The sequence below is a fragment of the Festucalex cinctus genome, chromosome 6 (genome assembly GCF_051991245.1).
Source record: "Festucalex cinctus isolate MCC-2025b chromosome 6, RoL_Fcin_1.0, whole genome shotgun sequence".
Taxonomy (NCBI): Eukaryota; Metazoa; Chordata; class Actinopteri; order Syngnathiformes; family Syngnathidae; genus Festucalex; species Festucalex cinctus.
The window spans coordinates 22,089,975-22,111,407 of record NC_135416.1 but is presented as its reverse complement, the minus strand read 5'-3'; the positions used below and the strand labels follow the sequence as shown (position 1 = coordinate 22,111,407).

Here is a 21,433-nt window from a genome sequence, read left to right as displayed (position 1 = left end):
ATGCCCAACCACCGGTAGATGACATCATTGCCCCATTTTATAGGAAATAAACACAGTTTCAGAGTCCATGGGAGAAATGGCTGTATTTTGGCAAACCTACATTTTTCTGCTGTCAATTATAAAAGAACGGGACGGGACAAAAAGTAGGGAGTCTATTCTGTTATTTGGTATATTCGGTTTATATATAATTATTGAATGTAATATCACGTGAGTATTGGAAATGTAAACATTTTCTATAATGACTGGCAGTGAATGAGTTGTGAAAGTTAGACGTTTTGTTGAATATTTTTCCATAAAAAATGGATGTTAAAAAATCGATTCGGCTGCCTATTGAATCGATTCGAGAATTGCATGCTGTAGTATCGAGATATATTGCCGAATCGATTTTTTTTAACACCCCTAATATGTATATATATATATATATATATATATATATATATATATATATATATATATATATATAATATATATACACGTATATATATACACGTATATATATATATATATATATATATATATATATATATATATATATATATATATATATATATAATTATTTATTTTTTTATTTTTTTATTTTTTTGCAAATTCGACTTTCTTGTTAGATTCTTAAACATGCCATAATAAAAGATCTTCAATGGAAACATACTAGGGCTGTTATTTAAATTTGCAAAGTAGTAATAATCTTCATATTCTTAGTCACTCTTCTGCAGTTAAAGAAACGTCAGCCACCAAAGTTCCTCTAGTCAAGTCACGTTACATAAACGATACTTACATGTTGTGCTACACGGATGCTTGGCTCAACTAGAAGTTGTAAAAGCGCAAATGAAGCATAGTATGATTCATTGTCATATGTCATGCACTGTAAAAATATCAATAAAATATCGATACTAGCGCTCTGGTATCGATCCGATACCGATACTCACGTTAATATCAATTCTATCGATACTTGGATCGATCTGCACAGCCCCAATAATGGCTGCTCCGCTTCCAGGGGGTGTGAGAACCAGAAAGATCCAGAGGTGATTGTCATGCTCGCCTGGTCCTTATTTATTTTTCAAATACATTTCCCACAATAATCATGTGTAATAATGTGCTTTGGAGCAAACTGTGCTGAGCTAAGTTCACTACAGAAGCTTTAACTCGCACAAGACAAGTTAAACCGTGCACAAGGATTTAGTGAAAGATCCTACTTTGCTTCCCATAAAGTAGTGATCGGACAAAGTGTGACGAGGCTTTAGCATGTTCAGCGTGCGCTGCACTAGTTTGTGGAAGCCTCAAAGGCTGTGGTGTCCAAACTCGGGCCTCGGGGGCCGGAGTCCTGCAGGTTTTGGATGTTTCTCTAAGCCTGATAATGATCCTGTTCACTGGAACAGATACGTTGAAGCAGGGAAACATCCAAAACCTGCAGGACTCCGGCCTTCAAGGACCGAGTTTGGACACCACTGCTCAAAGGCATTTCACTTACACATGCGTCATGTGTAGGGATGTAACGATTCACTCAAGCCGGATTCGGTTCGATTTTTTATTTGATTAGATTTATTTTATTTTTTTTATACATAATGATTCATTTGATAGCCAAAATATGTTTTTATTTTAACATTTCATTTTGTCCTTGTTACAAACATTAACTTTATTTAAAAAAAATAAAAAAAACGAAAAAAAAACTTAAACATGAACTAATAATTTTGACTGTTTAAATAAACGAGGAGCCAATTAAAAAAAAAAAAAAAACATTACATTTATTACTTACAAAGATCTAACCAAGTTTTTAATGCCAGGTTCAATGACTCTGGTTCAATAACAGCTCTGGACTCAAAGTTGCAAAAGTTGCCGAAATAGGACACTTGTTTTGGCAGACACAGGCCCCATACTCTATGACACTATTAAAAAAAAAAATAGTATATGTTAAGGTTATATTATTTGGCTTCATTTATTTATCATCTGCGATTGGCTGGCAACCAGTTCAAGGTGCACCCCGCCGACTTCCCAAAGCCAGCCAAGATAGGCTCCAGCACCCCACCCACACGACGCCTTTGTAGAATAATCGCACAATTTTTTTTCAGATTTTTCAGGAAACAAAAAAATTTAACCATTTGCATCATGAGGAGATGATTTAGGCAAAATAATTATCCAAAAACAAAAAAAAACTTAGGCTTAGACAACTTAGGCAATTATTTTAAAAGGGTGACAGTTGAGGATGCACGATAATATCGGTGGCCAATAATTATCGGCAATTATCGACCAATTTGACGTCAAACGGATAAACCAGTTAATAGAGAAATCTGCCGATAATTATCGGCAATTTGATTTCATACAGATAAACCAGATAATAAAGAAAAAAATTAATAATAATAATGCAATAATAAAGCAATAATTATAGACATGCCATGTTTGTCCATCTGTTGTGGTTGTGACTCATATCAATAAAATTCAGCTTCATGGTGCTTTACATACATTGAAACATTGTGCAAAGTTTATACAATGTTTCAATGTGTTTGTTAGATTTATAGTAGGACTTGAAAGCATATTTGTATTCAAGTTAATTTGCAAACAATTATCGGCTTACTTATCGGTTATCGAAATCGGCACTTCTAAATTATTGGTTTATCGCTATCGGTTGAAAATAGCATTGTGCATCCCTAGTGACGATATATGTCAGAATACATTGTGTCTAAAAATATATATAAATCAAAACAAATCACTCTAGAAAGACAAAAAATGGTTCTTCACACTGTTTTTTGTGATCATTTGTTTTCAAAATAATTATATATTTATTTTTATTATTATTATTAATTCAATCTCTGGTGTAATAACCTTATTTAATGATAGATTGAATTTTTATTTATTATTATTATTATTATTATTATTATTATTAATTCAATCTCTGGTGTAATAACCTTATTTATTGATTGATTTAAGTTTTAATTTTTATTTTATTATTATTATTCTTATTATTATTATTATTATTATTATTATTATTATTAATTCAATCTCTGGTGTAATAACCTTACTTATTGATTGATTTAACTTTTTTTTATTTTTTTATTATTATTATTATTATTATTACTATTAGTATTATTATTATTATTAATTCAATCTCTGGTGTAGTAACCTTATTTATTGATTGAGTGAATTATTTTTTATTTTATTATCTGTTCTTATTGTTGCTGGAAATGTAAATTTCCCAGAGGTTGCCATCCCAAAGGGATCAATAAAGTCAAGTCTAACTCTAAGTCTAAGTCTAAATTACAATATATAAGAGATGTTGACACTTTAATAAAATATGATTTAGCTTTTAATTCTACAAAGCAAAAATGTCTTTACAGTATATATTACTATTTTAATGGAATGTTCACTGCAAACAAATTTAATCCAGAAAAGAAATAATTAATTAATATTGAATAATTAATTCGCATGTTTGCTTGCTAGCTGAAAGCCAACATCACACACATCAAAACAAAGGTAAGCTTTAATCACCAAACGCCTGAATAATTACAGTAGTCAGTGTCCATGTTTGAACTGTTATAAAACATATTGTATACATTGCTTGGGCACATAATGCCTCAATCCTGGAATTGGACAACTCCAATGAAAGATGAGTTTTCAAAAGGTACCATTGCTAGAGGCTCTTTGAATTCAACAAGCACCAGCGGTCAGCCACATGGATTAGCCAGATGTGCATTCAAGAAAGTATTCAATCACAAAACAATACATTTTAAGGTGAAAGCCCAAACACGCATGAAGCAAATCCAAACAATTGCTTCCTGTAACTTGACCCCCTTACTTAGCCTGTTGGGATGCTGACCTTCCATTGCCCCTGACACCACCACTCAAAAGAGATTGCAAGTGAGGAGGGGTACAAGAGCGGGCGGAGCTGCAAGGGGGTGTTACCATGAAGAGGACACGGGGTTAAGTGGGTGTGCCTGCCCTGAAGGTAGCAAAGAGGTTGTTTTTGCCTATCCATCCATTTGCTGTTCCTAGCCATTATTCTCAGTAGGGTTGTAGATGAGCTGGAGCCCATCCTAGGTGGCTTTGGGAGAGATGCACGGTGGTTGATATAGTTTGTTTCAGTACATACATCTTTGTGTGTACATCCATCCACATCCCACTGATGTTAAAGTGTCTTGAAGGTGTGGTGTCATGCCATGTACCCGTATTGTTCAATCTTCATACTTAATGCTTTGTAGCAGGGAGGGATGTAACGATATCCAAACGTCACAATACGATATTATCACGATATGAAGCTCACAATACAATAATTATCACAATATTGTGGGGAGGTTGGCAATATTAAAATAAGCTCACAATATTGTAAAAAAGCTCATACTAAAAAAAAAAGTACAATATTGTGCTTTTGTACATAACATCAATGTTTTGTTATTATTATTGTTTTATTATTATTAATATTATGTTATTATTATTATGTTGTGTTGTTAATGCACGCACACATTGAGTTCCTCCACATATTGACTTGCTTCACAGGTATGTTACGTTCCCCTTCATTTGACAATTAGTGTAGAACATAGAAGGGCCAAAACATACCTAATGAAAATTAAATTGCACTAAAAAACTAGCCACTAGAGGGTGCTACAACTGCACAAATAGAAATCAACCTGACATTTTTAACAGATGTGTTCCTTTAAAATATTGTGAACATGACGCCGACGATATTGTGCCAGTTTTAATATCACAATATCACGATATCGCACTTATTCTTACATCCCTATCCACCAGCAATAGGAACAGATAATAAAATAAAAAATAATTCAATCAATCAATAAATAAGGTTATTACACCAGAAATGTAATAATAATAATAATAATAATAATAATAATAATAATAATAATAATAATACAATAAAAAAAATAAAAATCCAATCAATAAATAAATAAGGTTATTACACCGGAGACTGAATTAAATAAATGAAAATAAATACAGTACACAATATAGTGAAAGACCATCTAAATGTTAAGGTAAAATTACCTTTCTATAATTTCAATTCAATGGACAACAAAATAACACCAACATCCTAAACCATTATTTCCACAAGTATGCAATTATCACAAATACTTGATAATTACATATGATTCATGTCCAATATATGTCCTCTGCTGTTAATTTTGTTTTAATTTCTGTTCATATAAAAATTGATCAGATGGTTGCAAGTAGGGGTGTGAATTGCCTAGTACCTGACGATTCGATTCGTATCACGATTCACAGGTCACGATTCGATTCGATACCGATTAATCCCGATACGAATTTATAAGTCGATTGTTGCGATTTTTTTTCATTCAAATTTAGAAAATACTAATCAGTAAGCTTGTAGAGTGTAAGATTTATATGAAAATGTATTATTTATTTATCTGAAATTTCAGTCTTATAGAGGTTGTAATCTGTTTCCTGTTTGAACAGCATTAAAATAAAATATTAAGGCTTAATGTTCTGTTCATATAACATTCTTCCATGCTCAAGGTGTGAATCCTAAAAAAAATAAAATAAAATTAAATTAAAAAATAAAATCGAATCTGCCGATTATTGAATCGATTCGAGAATCGCGCGATGTAGTATCGCGATATATCGCCGAATCGATTTTTTTTAACACCCCTAGTTGCAAGCATTTATAAAATCAAGTGATGGCACAGAGAAATAACTACAACAGCCTCCACCAGGTGCACGTGGTTCATTTTGCTGTCACCTCGTCTGTCTTCATTTCCCACAGCAGTAGATAAGAGCTTGACTAGTGATACTGGGCTTCTTTAAAGCAATTTTGCCAAAAATGCTTTAAAAAAAAGTTGCATTCAAAGTAAGTTTGAAGCTGTTCCTGAACCATTTAGAGTATCGGCATAGTTTATAATTTTTATTTTTTTTTAAGAATGTTTGCCCGCCAGAGACCATCCGAATTTTAAGCGGTTAAAAATGTGTGGACATGACTGCATGAGTAAAAGTAACTTGTTTACATTACTTCGTTTTACAATTGTTTTGCAACAATATTCCAAAAGGTTATATTGGACATGAATCTATCATATGTAATTACAATAGCATTATCAAGTATTTGTGATAATTGCATACTTGTAGTAATAATGGTTTAGAACAGGGGTGTCCAAACTTTTTCATTTGAGGGCCACGTCCAGAAAACCAGAAGGACGCAAGGGCCACATAATGTTATGAAGAGAAATTGTGTTTAGTCCTAAAAATTGGACAAATCATTTATTTGTGCTTTTGCATATTTAGAAAAAAGCGACAATACATAAACCAATTTATTTGTAATTTGGCAGTAGGGTTATTATAGTTTTGGAATTGTTTTATTTTAGTTAGTTTTTAATAGTTTTCAGGGTGGTTCTGTTAGTTTTTATTAGTTTAGTTCTTTAAAAGATGCTTAGTTTTAGTTTACTTTGTTAGTTTCAGTATTAGTATTAGTTTGTTTTTGTTTGTTTTTTAAATGTGTATTACTTGTGCGCAATATTTAAAAAACACCATGGGAGCAACGTAATCTTTTGGTGCTTTTCTATTGGCTGCTGCTAGATGACGTCACTTCTGTGTGACATAATTTCAAATGTCATTATTCTGGTTTAAATAAAAATAAATCTACTAAAAAATCACATTTAAATTAATCACTAAAGACTAAAATGAAGGATATGTTTGCTATAATTATAGTTAGTTTTAGTTAGTTTTGTAAACATAAAATTTAGTTTGTTACCCCGGGTTTTCACTGACTGCGGTTGCGGTGCGGTTGCGGTGCGGTGCGGCGCCGCAAGCAATTAGATTCCATTCATTCGAATGGTGCAGTCTACACCGCTTGCGGGTGCGTTGCGTGTTGACTGCGGAAGGCCTGCGGCGTGCCGCAAGCCTTCCGCAAGGATAGCCTATTTTCTATTTTTGCCGGACGCCGCATGCGGTAGGCCTCCGGCAAATGGCAAGCTAGCACAAAACACATCGAGCGGGACAGGAAGACCGACGCAGTTTCAAAAATAAATTTCCGGTTACCTTTCAGAATAAAACACTCGCCAGCTCGTATTTCGCAAGCTTATCAGCAGAACGTGACGTGGGCGTCGCCGGGCCATGTGCTCATTCACGGTTTAGACACCAGCGAACATGGACGCGGAGAGGTTTAATAAATTGGAGGTGGAAAACCACAAAATAATATTAGACACGGCACATCCTTTTTATAAGGACTGTAATGTATTGTGAGTTTGATGTTCGCGATTGCTTGTTGTGCCCGTCTCACTTGCCGTACTGAGCGGCAACCGGACGCGGAAGACAGAAATAAAGAGTGGCGCTCGCCTTGAGCACGCACTGACCCGACTCTCGTTATTAATATACTTTACAAGGACAACCAAAAAAAGGATGCTGCATGGAATCTCATATCTTTCTGCTTCTCTGTTGAGCAGACTTTCTGTATGTTTGTCGTTGTGAAATGCCACATGATCGCGCGCGCGCGGTCCCGCGAGACACGTTGGGAAGTGGGCGGCGACGGAGCTGCCGGACCGCAGCTGTGCGGAGCCGGTGTGGATTGACAAAAAAATTGACCCGTCCGGAGCACGCAGTCAAGACGCACCGCACCGCAACCGCACCGCAACCGCAGTCAGTGAAAACCCGGGGTCAGTTTTCGTTTTTTAGAAAGGACTTTCGTTTTTATTTTATTTTGGTAACATTATTGTTTTTTGAATTTTAGTTTTAGTTCTTTCATTAGTTTTAGTTAATTAAAATAACCTTTAATGGCACCTGTTTTTCGATACCCTCCCTTCTTACTTTGACCATCTCCAAACATTTTTGTTTTTGTTAACTTATTTGAACTGAGTCAAATGCCATTTTTACATATGTCACGGCCCACTGAAAAATGGACGGCGGGCCGCAAATGGCCCCGGGCCGTAGTTTGGACACCACTGGTTTAGGACATTGGTGTTATTTTGTTGTCCATTTAATTGAAACTATAGAAAGGTATTTTTTCCTTAACATTTAGATTGCCTTTCACGATATTGTGACAAGTTCTCTGAAGTTGCTGATGTAACAGGCTGACATGCACCGACATTAATTAAAAGAATTCAAAGCAGGAAGAACAACATTGATTTCCCGGGTTATTTTTCCCTCATTATTTTTCCCGGGCACCACTCACTAGTATCTGCACGCTGCTACAGTCGCTTCTCGGCTTAAGTAGCCCATTCTCCCGCGGCGTCACGTCACGGCTTATAACAATGCTCTCATGATGTAATGCAGCTCTCACGTTTTGGTTTACAGGATTCCAGGAAGATGAACCCTTTGGATAAAATTTTTATCATAACATGGTCAGAGGTGGTGGACAATTTATAACATGGAGCTAAGAATGTGCAAGCAGGGTGAGTCTGGCTGGCGGATGGGGAAATGTGGCTGAATAATAAGAGTACTTCACAATGAAGGAAAGACCACAAAAAGGGAGCGAGAGAAATGCAGAGTAGGTGTGCTTACGAACCATCTGGACTCAGTCTCTGATAAGATACACTTTGTCAGCAAACATCTCATCTTTCAACCTCTTCCCTCCTTTTTTCTCTCTTCTATCAATTTCTCAAGGTCCTCCTCTCTATAATTCTTTTGAATGTTGTGAATTTCTAAAGATGTTTTCTTGGGTAGGAAGGGCTAAAAAGCCCAGTAATGGAAGGTACTAGAAGGATCTAAAGAAGGCCCTAATTCTTTATGTACATGGCACAGCAAAATATACATTTGAATAGACACCACTGGTCAGGAACAAGAATTTTCAAGAAAAAGGCAATTGAAATTGCACCAATTTGAAATGCAGCATTGTTTGACATGAAAAAAAGCTTATCTAGCATTAGGGATGTCATGATAAGGGCAATATTGTGATATTGTGATATTAAAACTGCCACCATATCGTCGTCGTCATGTTCACAATATTTAAAAGGAACACATCTGTTAAAAAAAAAAAAAAAAAGTCACCCATTTGTGCAGTTCTAGCACCCTCTAGTGGCTAGTTGCAATTTAATTTTCATTAGGGATGTTTTGGCCTTCTATGTTTAAAATCTATGCTAACTGTCAGATGAAGGGGAACCTAATTTGCTTGTGAAGCGATCAATGTGTGCTTGCATTAGCAAGTAAGTGCCTCAATATTGTTATTAGAGATTGGAGGTGGTTTATATGCATTGCTGTTATGTACAAAAGCACAATATTATGCTTTTTTAGTATGAGCTCTTTTTTTTTTTTCTTTTTTTTACAATATTGTGATCTTTTTTAAATATTGCCAACACCCCCACAATATCGTGATAATTATCGTATCGTGACCTTCATATCGTGATAATATCGTATCGTGATGTTTGGATATCGTTACATCCCTATCTAGCATATTACCCATAATTATATCCTAAATATAATATACGGTACTTAAATCATACAACCATCTAAAAATGTAATTATTCACTGTGGGTTGAATAAACCAAATGTGATAAATGAACAAAGTCAAAACATTAACTCTCAATGTCAACTAATTGCATATACATACAATAGAAAACATCATTACAATGAATACAATTATACAAACATAAATATTATTACTAGGGCTGGGAATCTTTGACTGTCACGATTCGATTCGATTGCGATTTTTGGGTCTACGATTCGATTCAGAATTGATTTTCGATTCAAAATTATTTGATTGACAAATGATTTCTGCTTCAATTTACAGATATGCAAAAAATTGTCATGATCTACTCCAGTCTGCTTTGACAAAATGACAAATAGAGACATTGAAGTGTGTGTTGTTGTTTTTTTCTCCGTTTATTAATTTTGTATTGTAAGTGCATTTTTCCACAAAAACAGCATGTGGTCTACAACTGCCTGTTCCCATTCTTCTTCATTTCTAATTTAAATAAAATCGATTTTTGGATATTAAATACCGATTCTGAATTTCAATAAATGAGAATCCCGATTCTTTTATGAATCGATTTTTTTTTGGCACACCCCTAATTATTACTGGGAAACCTGGAAAGCTATAATTAGCTACATACCCTGACAAATTATAACAATATACAACACATTATGCGTGAAATTTTGAGTTTGGATGTAATTTAGTTACATATTTTGATAAGATCCACATAAAAAAAAACAACTTCATTTTAAGATCAAATGGATGGATGGATGGATGGAATACAGTATGTAGTAGATATAGAGAACTGTTTTTGAGACCACACAAAGCTTCCTTCAAAGCGTCTTCACCATCACGCTGCTTTGCTTATTTACACAGAACGTAGCAGTGTGCATTGTGAGTCTGCCCCGGTGTATCATTTCAAATGTGTTCCGGCACTCCATAATAAAGGCGTGACGACACCATTGCTGTTTCTAATGGGCTGGCCTGCTGTTCTGCCCGTCTAATTTACACACAGACATTGACTGGGAGCTGTTCACATTCTGTTTCCACATTTCTTGCGCGTGCAGTTTATATTCAACAGTCAGCCACTAACGGCGGCACGATACTCAAGGCCTGAAGAGCATGTAAAACTACTGATTGACGAGCTCAGCATCGTTCCATACGATATGAATGGATGATGATTCGAACATGTCCATTTTGCAAAATGAGTCATAGAATTGTTTTGACCACATTTTGGTCATAAACAAGTCGGTCTTCCTTTTGAATTAGTGATGAGAAAGGATAGCGTCGCGCTTTCACCTGAAGAGCTTTCCTGTGAACACACCAGACTCTGCACAAATGCACATAATCCTATTGTACAATGGTACCTCTACTTACGAAATTAATTGGTTCTGGAAGAAAGTTCTTAAGTAGAGACGCATTTTCCATGTAATTGCCCTAATCGGTTCCAAGCCTCCCAAAATTCAGACATAAATGTTTTATAAAGCATAAAAATGCATCAAAACATGAAACAAATACATGTTAAAATAAGATTATTGCACAATAAATGAGAGTTGTGCATAATGTAAAAAAAAAAAACAAAGAATAGAGTAAAGAATAAAAATGATGGTTATTTACCTTTTAAATGCTGTCCTCATCGTTTTTTGCCCTCTTTGATTCATGTTTGTCTCTGTGTTTTTGCCTGGTGTTTTGTAAAGAACTGATCCAATGATGTTTGTTTTTTTTTTAACAATCTTTTTATTTTTATTTTTTTTATTTATCGCTCACTCACTCATGCTTACATCATGTAAGCCGCACATCATCTCCCGAAGGGAAGTGACGGTTCCACTCTTCCACCTGGAGCGCTTATTTTATTTTATTTTCTTCTTTATTTTATTTTTTTTTTTAACTTATAACTTACTTTAACTTTTTAACTAATCTTTTGAAAATGTCCAAGGCAAAAATAATCAAAGTGAGCGATCGCCCGAATAGTGAAAACTGTTTCTGGGTGATTCTTTTCAATAATTTCCGAAACTTGATGGAAACTTCATGTACGGCGAGGCATCTTTTTCCAAAAAAAGGCCCGTCTCGTCGCAATTAAAAACTTACTGTGCAACGTAGCCTTCATCAATCACCAATTGTTTGAATTTTTGCACAAATTCGTCGGCCGTTAGTTAATACATTTACGTAAAACTATCTAAACACCTCATGGCCTGAGGGGCGAATGACGAGGACGCTACATTGACACATTCTATTCTGTATCTATGGTCACATACGGTACAGGTCCCTCTTAGCTAATGGGATGCCAGGAAGATGCCAGTAATAGCCAATGGTAGAGCAGCTGTAAGTATGTTGCGTTCAGGAAACTCTGGGAGCTGCGAGTAGCGGCCCATACTGTATTTTTATCTGTCGTATCCTGAAACTTCTTTCGAAACAAGAGGCAATATTTTCCTGTTGAGGAGTTTCGTAACTTGAAAATTTCGTATGAAGGGACGTTCGTAAATCGAGGCAGAGGTACCACTTTACTTTACAGAAGAGAGTTGTGATACACTTCGCAATGGTATGCATACAAAGCAACAATCCACACACGCTCCTCCCTCAATGCATGCGCATGACAGCAACTAAAGAACAAATCAAGAAATAAACAATACATTGTTTTGTATGGGATGAAAAATAATGAAACATGAAAATAATATTTTACCGTCACGAACGGGAGCGATGCTTATGCTGCGCTGGTGAACCTGTGTTCAAGCTTGAATAATATTTTAAGCACAAAATAATATTGCTTCATCCAAGAAATAAGCGAAACAACACAGACACAAGCCTCAACCTTTGCCTTTTTACCTTTTATCTTTTTCAAGGTTTCAAACACACATTACTACACTGTACTTTTCTCTGTTAGTGTCTTCACACAAACACGTTCATCTCCTAGCAACAAGGCCTGCCAAAGTACGAGATTCGGTGTCAGTAAAATCTCTGTATGTGCGTGCATGCGTGTATGCGTGTGTGTATTGGGGGATGGGTCAAAACAAAGCCTGATGAGATAAAACAAAAAAAATACAGGAATGATAAACTGATCCAACAAAGTAGTCAAGTTCCTGTAAATCTTTCCAGAAAAGTCTTAACATACTGAGTAAGAATTCCAGCCTGCGAAGCGGGATTAGAAACATAACCCTGGTAACGAGAGTGCATGTTCAGTGGAATGGGGGTTTCGTGTGTTGATGAATCGGCGTGTTCATGCGGCTAACGCATGATCGCTCGCGAACGTGCACACGGCCGTGCAACAGCGTGTGCGCATGCAGCGGTGGTGGGATCCAGCAGGTCGTATAATGCTTGGCCGGTCACATTGTCTGCCCCAGCAGTCAGCCTTTCACACAACCTGTCCCCTTAATCTGCAAATATATATCCAGTATAATCTGCAAATGCCTTTAGAGGTGGGAGGGGGGGGGGGGGTTGTCATTTGAAACAGTGACTAACACAGCAATGGATTTTGCCTTCCCTCCACATTGTTGTCTCGCTTAAAAATATGAAAATCCATTTTTCCTGCTAATAATAAGACTTAAGTTGGAGTTAATGCAAATAGACGGAAATTAGATGAAACAGGAATTGTTCCACTTCTGAGTATAATAATGGCAAATGTTTGGTGTCATTTATGGATCATTGAACTGAAGGTCAACTTAAAAGCATTGCATAGGTTTCCAAACTTTTTCATTTGAGGGCCACATACAGAAAATCAGAAGGACGCAAGGGCCACATAATGTTATGAAGAGAAATTGTGTTTAGTCCTAAAAATTGTTCAAATAATTTATTTGTGCTTTTGCATATTTAGAAAAATGCTATAGTATATAAACCAATTTATTCGTAATATGGCAGTAGGGTTATTATAGTTTTGGAATTTTTCATTTTAGTTAATTTTTATTAGTTTTCAGGGTGGTTCTGTTAGTTTTTCTTAGTTTAGTTTTTTTTAAAATGCTTAGTTTTAGTTTAATTTGTTAGTTTCAGTATTAGTATTAGTTTTTTTTATGTGTATTACTTGTGGGCAATATTTACTAATAATACACCATGGAGCGACATGACGTCACTTCTGTGTGACATTCAAACGTCATTATTCCGGTTTATATCAAAATAAATCTACTAAAAATCACATTTAAATTCATTACCAAAGACTAAAACGAATGATATGTTTGCTATAATTATAGTTTGTTTTAGTTATTTTTGTAAACATAAAATTTAGTTTCAGTTAGTTTTCATTTTTTAGAAAGCATTTTCGTTTTTATTTTATTTCAGTAAAATTATTGTTTTTTGATTTTTAGTTTTAGTTTTTTCATTAGTTTTAGTTAATTAAATTTAATTAAATTTACTTTCAAACATCATTATTCCGTCTAATTGTTTATACTGTCTACAATGATTGTATTCAACTTTCCCCCATAATTTGTTTATTGATTGAGTAAGTAAATAAAGAACTATAAAAAAATTTTAAAAAGAAATTCATTATTCCGGTTTATATTAAAATAAATCGACTAAAAATCACATTTCAAATCATCCCCAAAGGCTCATGCATTAAATTAATTACCAAAGACTAAAACGATCGTTAGTTTTCGTTAGTTTTGTAAACATAAAATGTAGTTTCAGTTAGTATTCGTTTTTTAGAAAGCATTTTGGGGGTTTTTTTATTTTAGTTTTAGTTTTTTCATTAGTTTTAGTTAACTCACCTGTTTTTCGATACCCTCCCGTCTTACTTTGACCATCTCCAAACATTTTTGTTTTATTTTATTTGAACGGAGTCAAATGCCATTTTTAGCATATGTCGCGGGCCACTGAAAAATGGACGAATGGCCCCCGGGACGTAGCTTGGACACCCTGCCATAGAACATTGTAAATGTAAGACTAATAGTTTAGCAGAGTAAACAAACAGAAAAAAAAACTCAATTGATTGCGGTAATTATATAATGATATTATTGGTATCAACTGTTACTCTTGTATTTAAAGAAAGGCTACTAAAAAATTGTGCAGCGGTCATCTTTACAATATCTTCATTATGGTCCCAAAACATGTGCAAGTGACTGTGTCATCATCTGTGTTGAATGGTATTAATATGGTGTTGTATTGAAAAAGTAGCAAATCACCACTTTTTTTGAAAGTGTTATTCTCTTTCATTATTTAGAATTTTATCTGGCGGTGGAATGCAGCCACTTTCTGTGCTTGACTGCTTCTATTGTGTCTCCCAGTGGCTGGTCTGAACATCCTAATCCACTAAAACATTCCAGACAAAAGAAAAAATAGCTAAATATGAATCAACTTGACAGACGGGCACAATTTATCTTGTAAAACATAATTAGTCACATGCGCATTTTATTATTGACATAGTGACTAATTATAGGTGTTGTCAGTTTTGTGCTATTCAAACCCAAAACCAAAATTACAAACGAATGTTTTTTTTTTTCTTTCTTGTTTTGAATTCTCTCTCACTAAAACTGCAAACAGCATCTATCAACTACTTTAAATTTAGCAAGAGCTCGTTCAACTTTTGGCCTTCAATGTGATATAAATAGGAAAAATAATTTCAACACTTTATTTTTCTAATGACATCTTATCATTCTTAATAGGCCCCTTGGAATCTTAATCAGTTGCACATGTTCATGTCTCCTGTGCTATCTCTGCCTTCCTCTCTTTACGATTTGCCTATGTGTCTTCTTGTCTTAAAAGCATGTTTCCTCTCACAGTGACAGTTTAATTCCTTCAATCCATCATGTACTTCCTCCCTTGACTTTGTTATTCACGGACACATTTTTTCGGAGCATCTCAAAATGTGATGTTTCTCATTGAAAAGGTAAAGCGTTGGGGGTGGAGAGGGAGAGCCTCGCATACACCCACACACGGCACTGGAATGCAAATCTGTGTCTGGAAGTCATTAAGCAAACAGAAAAGCCCGTCTTCTCTCTCTCTCTCTCTCTCTCTCTCTGTATGATCAGCAGTGCTACCCTCACCTCACCACATACATCCTTTCAAAACAGACAGTGCTAAAAGAAGCACTGAAGGCAGATCGGCTATAGGTTTTCTCCAAATCTTTCCTCAGTTAAATACTGTTTCCACACAGCTACCATGGCGATAGACTGCAAAGCGTACGTATACAAGTGAAGTGATTTCCATTTTTAGTTCATGTCTGTATAAAGTGTTAACGGTTTACCGCCAAGGTCCGAGTGTCTTTTGGTCATTGGATATTACGGTTGGAAACATCCATCCATCCATCCATTTTCTTGACCGCATACTCCTCACAAGGGTCGCGGGGGTGCTGGACCCTATCCCAGCTGGCTTTGTGCATTAGACGGGGTACACCCTGAACTGGTTGCTAGCCAATCCAGTGCACACACAGACAAACAACCACTCACACTCATAACCACACCCAGGGACAATTTAGAACTGGGGTGTCAAACATATGGCCCGCTGGCCGGATCAGGCCCGCAAATGGGTTTAATCCGACCCGCGAGATGATTTTAAACTAAAAAAAAAAGTAATATCGGACTAATTAATCAGCTGGCCAGAATCAAAACATATAGATTTGTAATTTCACAAGCAGCAACTTGTATGGGGAATCGTCGTCCTGGATGTCATTATTTTACACACAACTTAATTAAACTATGGTTTGTTTAATTTGTATTTTTTTGTAATCATACACCAACATAAATGTGTTCAATACGACACAAATTCAATTACTGGGACCACAAATAGATATGACAACGATTAACGTCCTTATAACATCATTAACTGCGCCATGCAATGCATTCTGGGAACAATATATATGCAAAACAGGTCGATTTAACACATCCAGAACGTATACCGACAAAGTGTTCTATTTGCATTCGTGTTATTTTTCGGAACAATATGATGACAGTTGAGCTCCGTAATTTAGGGCTGGTCCACAAAAATTTGCGTATAAGAATGAGAATGCAGTCATTGCCTATTGATAGTCGAGAATATATCAGAAACGTTTCCCAAATGAGTTTGAAGATCTGTGATGCTAATCGACACAACTTGAACCTGTCCCTATAGTCAAATTATTTTCATTACAGTATTAGGGGCAGCATCATTTTTTTGTCCCGGTCTCTTTCATAATTTTGTATTCTTCTTTTTTTTTTTTTTTTGCTACTTTTTTAAGCGTTTGAACCACAACTCAAAAGCAATGTCTTTTTCTTTTCATTTAATTTTCTGTAACATTTTATTTGCTACGTTTTTTTTTTTATTCTCTCTCTCTCTCTCTCTCTCTCTCTCTCTCTCTCTCTCTCTCTCTCTCTCTCTCTCTCTCTCTCTCTCTCTCTCTCTCTCTCTCTCTCTCTCTTCCGGAAATCAAAAACAAAAATACGGGCCGTTTTTCGATTTGTGTCTCCTGCTATATCCTATTTTCATTTCTGAAATGGAAATTTAAAATCAAACTGTTATTGGACTTTTTCTTACCCGAGCCAAACGAGAACCTCAAAATGCATTTCCATTTTGGTGTTTCTGTTTTAAAACAAAAATCAAACGAGTTGTTTTTCTATTTTTAATGTCTGTTTCCAATACATAATCTCCAATGACCAAAATAGACACGGACCCACCAAGGATCTATTTTTCATAAAAACTAATCGGAAAAAGACAAATAAAACAAAAACACTGCAAAATACTTAGCATTAGGGGTGTTAAAAAAAATCGATTCGGCGATATATCGCGATACTACATCGCGCGATTCTCGAATCGATTCAATAATAGGCAAAATCGATTTTTTTTTTTTTTTTTTTTTTTTTTTTTTTAAAGGATTCACACATTAAGCATGGAAGAATGTTATATGAACGGAACATTAAGCCTTAATATTTTATTTCAATGCTGTTCAAACATGAAACAAATTACAACCTCTATAAGACTGAAATTTCAGATAAATAAATAATACATTTTCATATAAATCTTACACTCTACAAGCTTACTGATTAGTATTTTCTAAATTTGAATGAAAAAAAATCGCAACAATCGACTTATAAATTCGTATCGGGATTAATCGGTATCGAATTGAATCGTGACCTGTGAATCGTGATACGAATCGAATCGTCAGGTACTAGGCAATTCACACCCCTACTTAGCATAGTGTGCATTTAATGCCAGTAGTTATGTTAGTTACTGGGTACGGTGACCAATACCAGCTTTTCCTCGTATCACAATGTCAAGAATGGTTTGGTACCTCCGAGTATTTTTTATTATTATTTTTTTTTAAGACAGTTCTCCTACTGTGGATCTTAAAAGCTGATAAACATTAGGCCAACAGTCAGCCTGTCTACCAAGGGAGGGTTCTGCGTCTTAGAGGGAGGAGAAAGATGGCTGCAAATTCTCAAGCTCCTGCACACCCTGCACTCCTCACAGAAGCAAGACGCATCAAGCGTCATCATATGGAATTATTTTGCTTACATGGCCGACAGCCAGGGCAAGCCCAAAGACACATATAGCGAAGCCTGTCTGCAAGACTTGTTCGAAAACTACTCTGGCTAGAGGTGGAAACACATCCAACATGGCTGAACACCTCACTCACCGACATCCTAAATTCGATCGCCAATTTCACCCCTTCGGACTCAAAGATGACTGCAGTGGACATGACATACAGTATATGCATGTCTAAACCAATAAAAACAGAATTTGGATGATGTCAACACTTCTGGTTCATGATTGAATCCGAGCTAGCCAATCACAATCGCAAGTTGATTTGCATGATGTTCATGTTAAAAATGTTACATATAAGCTTGGTAAGTTTACAACACATTACAGCCATATTATGCTGGCATCTATTAAATAAATAAAAACATGCGATAACCCCGATTTTTTTTTCCATGTTGTTATGTGGGAAAAGAGTCCAAATCAGTAAAAAAATAAAAGAAAAAGAAAGAAAGAAACAATTGCCCAGCAGAAAAAAATGTGGGTCTGAAGGGGTTAAGTTACTCCTCACTAGGGTCGCGGAGGGTGCTGGAGCCTATCCCAGCTGGCTCTGGGCTGTAGGCGGGGGAAACCTTGAACTGGTTGCCAGCCAATCGCAGGGCACACAGAGACGAATGTTGTGCATGTCTTTGGAATGTGGGAGGAGACCGGAGTACCCGGAGAAAATCCACACAGGCATGGGGAGAACATGCAAACTCAACCCAGGAAGGCCGAAGCCTGGACCCGATCTTGCGTCCTCAGCACTGGGAGGTGAACGTGCTAACCAGTCAGCCACTGTGCCGCAATAAAACCACTTTTAAAATTTACATTTAAAGTTATTTAAACTCATTCACTGCCAGTCATTATAGAAAATTTTTACATTTCCAATACTCACGTGATATTCCATTCAATAATTATATATAAACCGAATCTACCAAATAACAGAATAGACTCCCTACTTTTTGTCCCGTCCCGTTCTTTTATAATTGACAGCAGAAAAATGTAGGTTTGCCAAAATACAGCCATTTCTCCCATGGACTCTGAAACTGTGTTTATTTCCTATAAAATGGGGCAATGATGTCATCTACCGGTGGTTGGGCATCAGTAAAGTTGTTTCCAAGTTTGATATTTACAGTGGAGCATGCTCAGATTCGTCCCCATTTAGCACCGCTCTAAAAAATACAATTGACAAGTATACTTGTCAAAGGCAGTGAATGAGTTAAATAGACATTTCCATCTTGTGATCGGTAATCTTTTTTTTTTTTACTTGCTGATCAGCAATCATGATCAGACCCAAAAATCTTGATCGTGTTAAGCCTAGTGAAATCTTATATGCTGAAAGAAATACACTCACCTACACACACGCTCACACACAAATATATAAATCAAATGTTCAATAGTGTTTAACAGTGTTTTATTTTTGTCTGGGAAAATGCTCAAAATGTTTGTTTTTGGTTATGCTTTTTAATCAAAATCAGTATCAATTAGTATCAAAATCCGAATTTTGGTATCAAGACAAAACTTCCCTGGCAGCTTTAAACACTACAAAGAATTACGGAAGGGTTTCTAGCCTTTTAGAGAACACTGGTTTGGGAATTGCCATGCATTATTATATCAGTGTTATAATAAAATAATGACTTCATAAAAGTTGAAAAACAACAAGAGCAACAATAAATTGTGAGTTTACGTCTAGCATGGGTGAATCATCAGTTGCTACATGACGATGCGGTGCATCATATTTTCTCTGTCTTTGGTAGGTATAGTGTGTTGACGTGAAACTTCCAGCTGTATTTTATTATGGGCCTGCTCCTCTAAGCCTTATATGAATTCTGGATGATTTGATAATGAATGGACAGCTCGACTATTTCAGTTGAAACCTTGCATCTAAATTATTTGCAAAAGGTTCTTTCTATATAAAGTATATAAGTGGCAATGCACAGTGAAATACTGCGTATTATTATTATTATTATTATTATTATTATTATTATGCTCAAAAGTCGTGTGACGTTTATGGATATGGTGTTAATTGCATAAGCTAAGATCAGAAATCATAAGAGTATCAAAACCAACAAAGGGGAAAAAAAGAAATGCTCTCTTGCTGTCATTTGTAGAAGTGTGTGCTATACAAACCAGAAAATTAAAACACACGCATACGCGAGCACACACACATTGCATAGGAACTGAAATGCAACTTGGTCACTTTGACATCAATGTCTGAAAGCAATTTGTCCAGAATGATTCCCATTTACTCCTCATTGATTGCTACCCTAATTTGCTTAATATTGCCCATCTCCATTTTAAACTGCTACTCACGTCACACAAAACCAAAAGCAGACTTTGGAGCTTGTGCTTATTTTAAATGTCTCAAATGTGTCCTCGGTGCTTTACTGGAAAAGACAAAAATGGCCAAAGATGCATCTGTATTGAATTCTTATTTGGCTTTTCGTAAATATGTTCAATCAATATTAAGTGACATAGTGTGAGGCAATTTGGCACAAGCCCTGCTGCTCCTTTGACTGATTTGTCAGCTCACTAACTTGTTGCTTCAGTCAGCCTCTTCTCAGTTTCGAAAAACATGATCACAGCCAAAATTGCATTTCAAAAGGGGTGAGAGAAGAGAGTGAACAAAAAAGGAAGAATGTACAGAAAGAATAAAAGAAACAAAATTAAGAAATAGGAAGACGATTTGGCTATGTCTAAGAAGATGAAATACATAAAGCTTTTCTGGGATTGTAGAAAAGGTTAGTTTTTGTTGTTGTTGTTTTTTCTCCCCCCTTCAGCCTTTATTTTGCGCACTTCGTGACCAAATCAAGAGTAAGACACGGGAGCCTGATCTCCTACTGTTTGAAAAGAAGCGAACGCAAGCATACACACTATAACCGGATGACATTGTTTCGCTTTGTTGTTGAGTTTAAATTCAGTGAATTCACACAATGAGAGCCAATTTACGAGAGAGACCGTCCCCCGGGCACGCGGGAAAACACGCCGCTACAATGCACAAATGGAAGAAACTGCTTTTTTTTTTTTTACCTTGTCTGTGTGAATACTCCAGTTTCAGCTCGTTTAAAGGGCTCGAGCTCTCCAAAACATATAGGATCCGTTCAGGAACACATGCCCACGAGTCGTCCCGTCTCTTCTTTTTTGTATGTTTGTCTTCTCTGTCAAGACAAAAAAAAAAAAAAACCTGCGTGGTTTCTTGTTCACGTTTCTCCTCGTTTCTCTGTCTTTCGATTTGCCCAGGTTCTCCTCTCACTTCTTGCCAGCGAGATGGTGATTGAAAAATCACTGGAGAAAATAGAACATTTTAGAAATGTATGTCGTTCCTCTCTACCCGGCTTTTTCTTCTTTTGTCAATTGGCGAAAAAAATAAAATAAAAAAAATCCTGCGTGCTCTTCTTTCATTCTTCATTCGACGCTGCCGCAACCTTTCGTGGGGATCATCAGGATGTGTGTGTGCGGGTGCGACTGCTGCGCTCCCTGCTCGCTCCCTTGTTGCCTTGGTAAATTGTGGAGCCCTCGTCGAAGTAGGCAGGGGGAGGAGCCACGAGGACAGAAGAGAGCTAAGGGAGTGCAGTGATTGGCTGCTGGATGACTGGGTCGGAATCTGCTTTTTGCATTGAGAGGCAAGAGATGGGAGAAGTATCTCCTCCTTTTTCTACTCTTCCCTGTTTT

At 36.1% G+C, this 21,433-nt stretch overlaps 1 protein-coding gene across 11 annotated transcripts in view; it reads right to left on the bottom strand.

Moving 5' to 3' along the window:
- Window positions 1-21,433, bottom strand: part of tenm3 (teneurin transmembrane protein 3) — a 289,706-nt gene that overhangs the window by 188,194 nt on the left and 80,079 nt on the right. Inside the window, exon 1 of one of the 11 annotated variants that reach the window (XM_077525268.1) lies at window positions 20,792-21,243. The exons of 9 other annotated variants lie outside the window; for them this stretch is intronic. The gene's annotated coding sequence lies outside the window, so the exon portion shown is untranslated. Of the gene's footprint in view, window positions 1-20,791; window positions 21,244-21,433 lie in introns of those variants that run through there. One more of the 11 variants, XM_077525269.1, reaches the window with a different exon arrangement.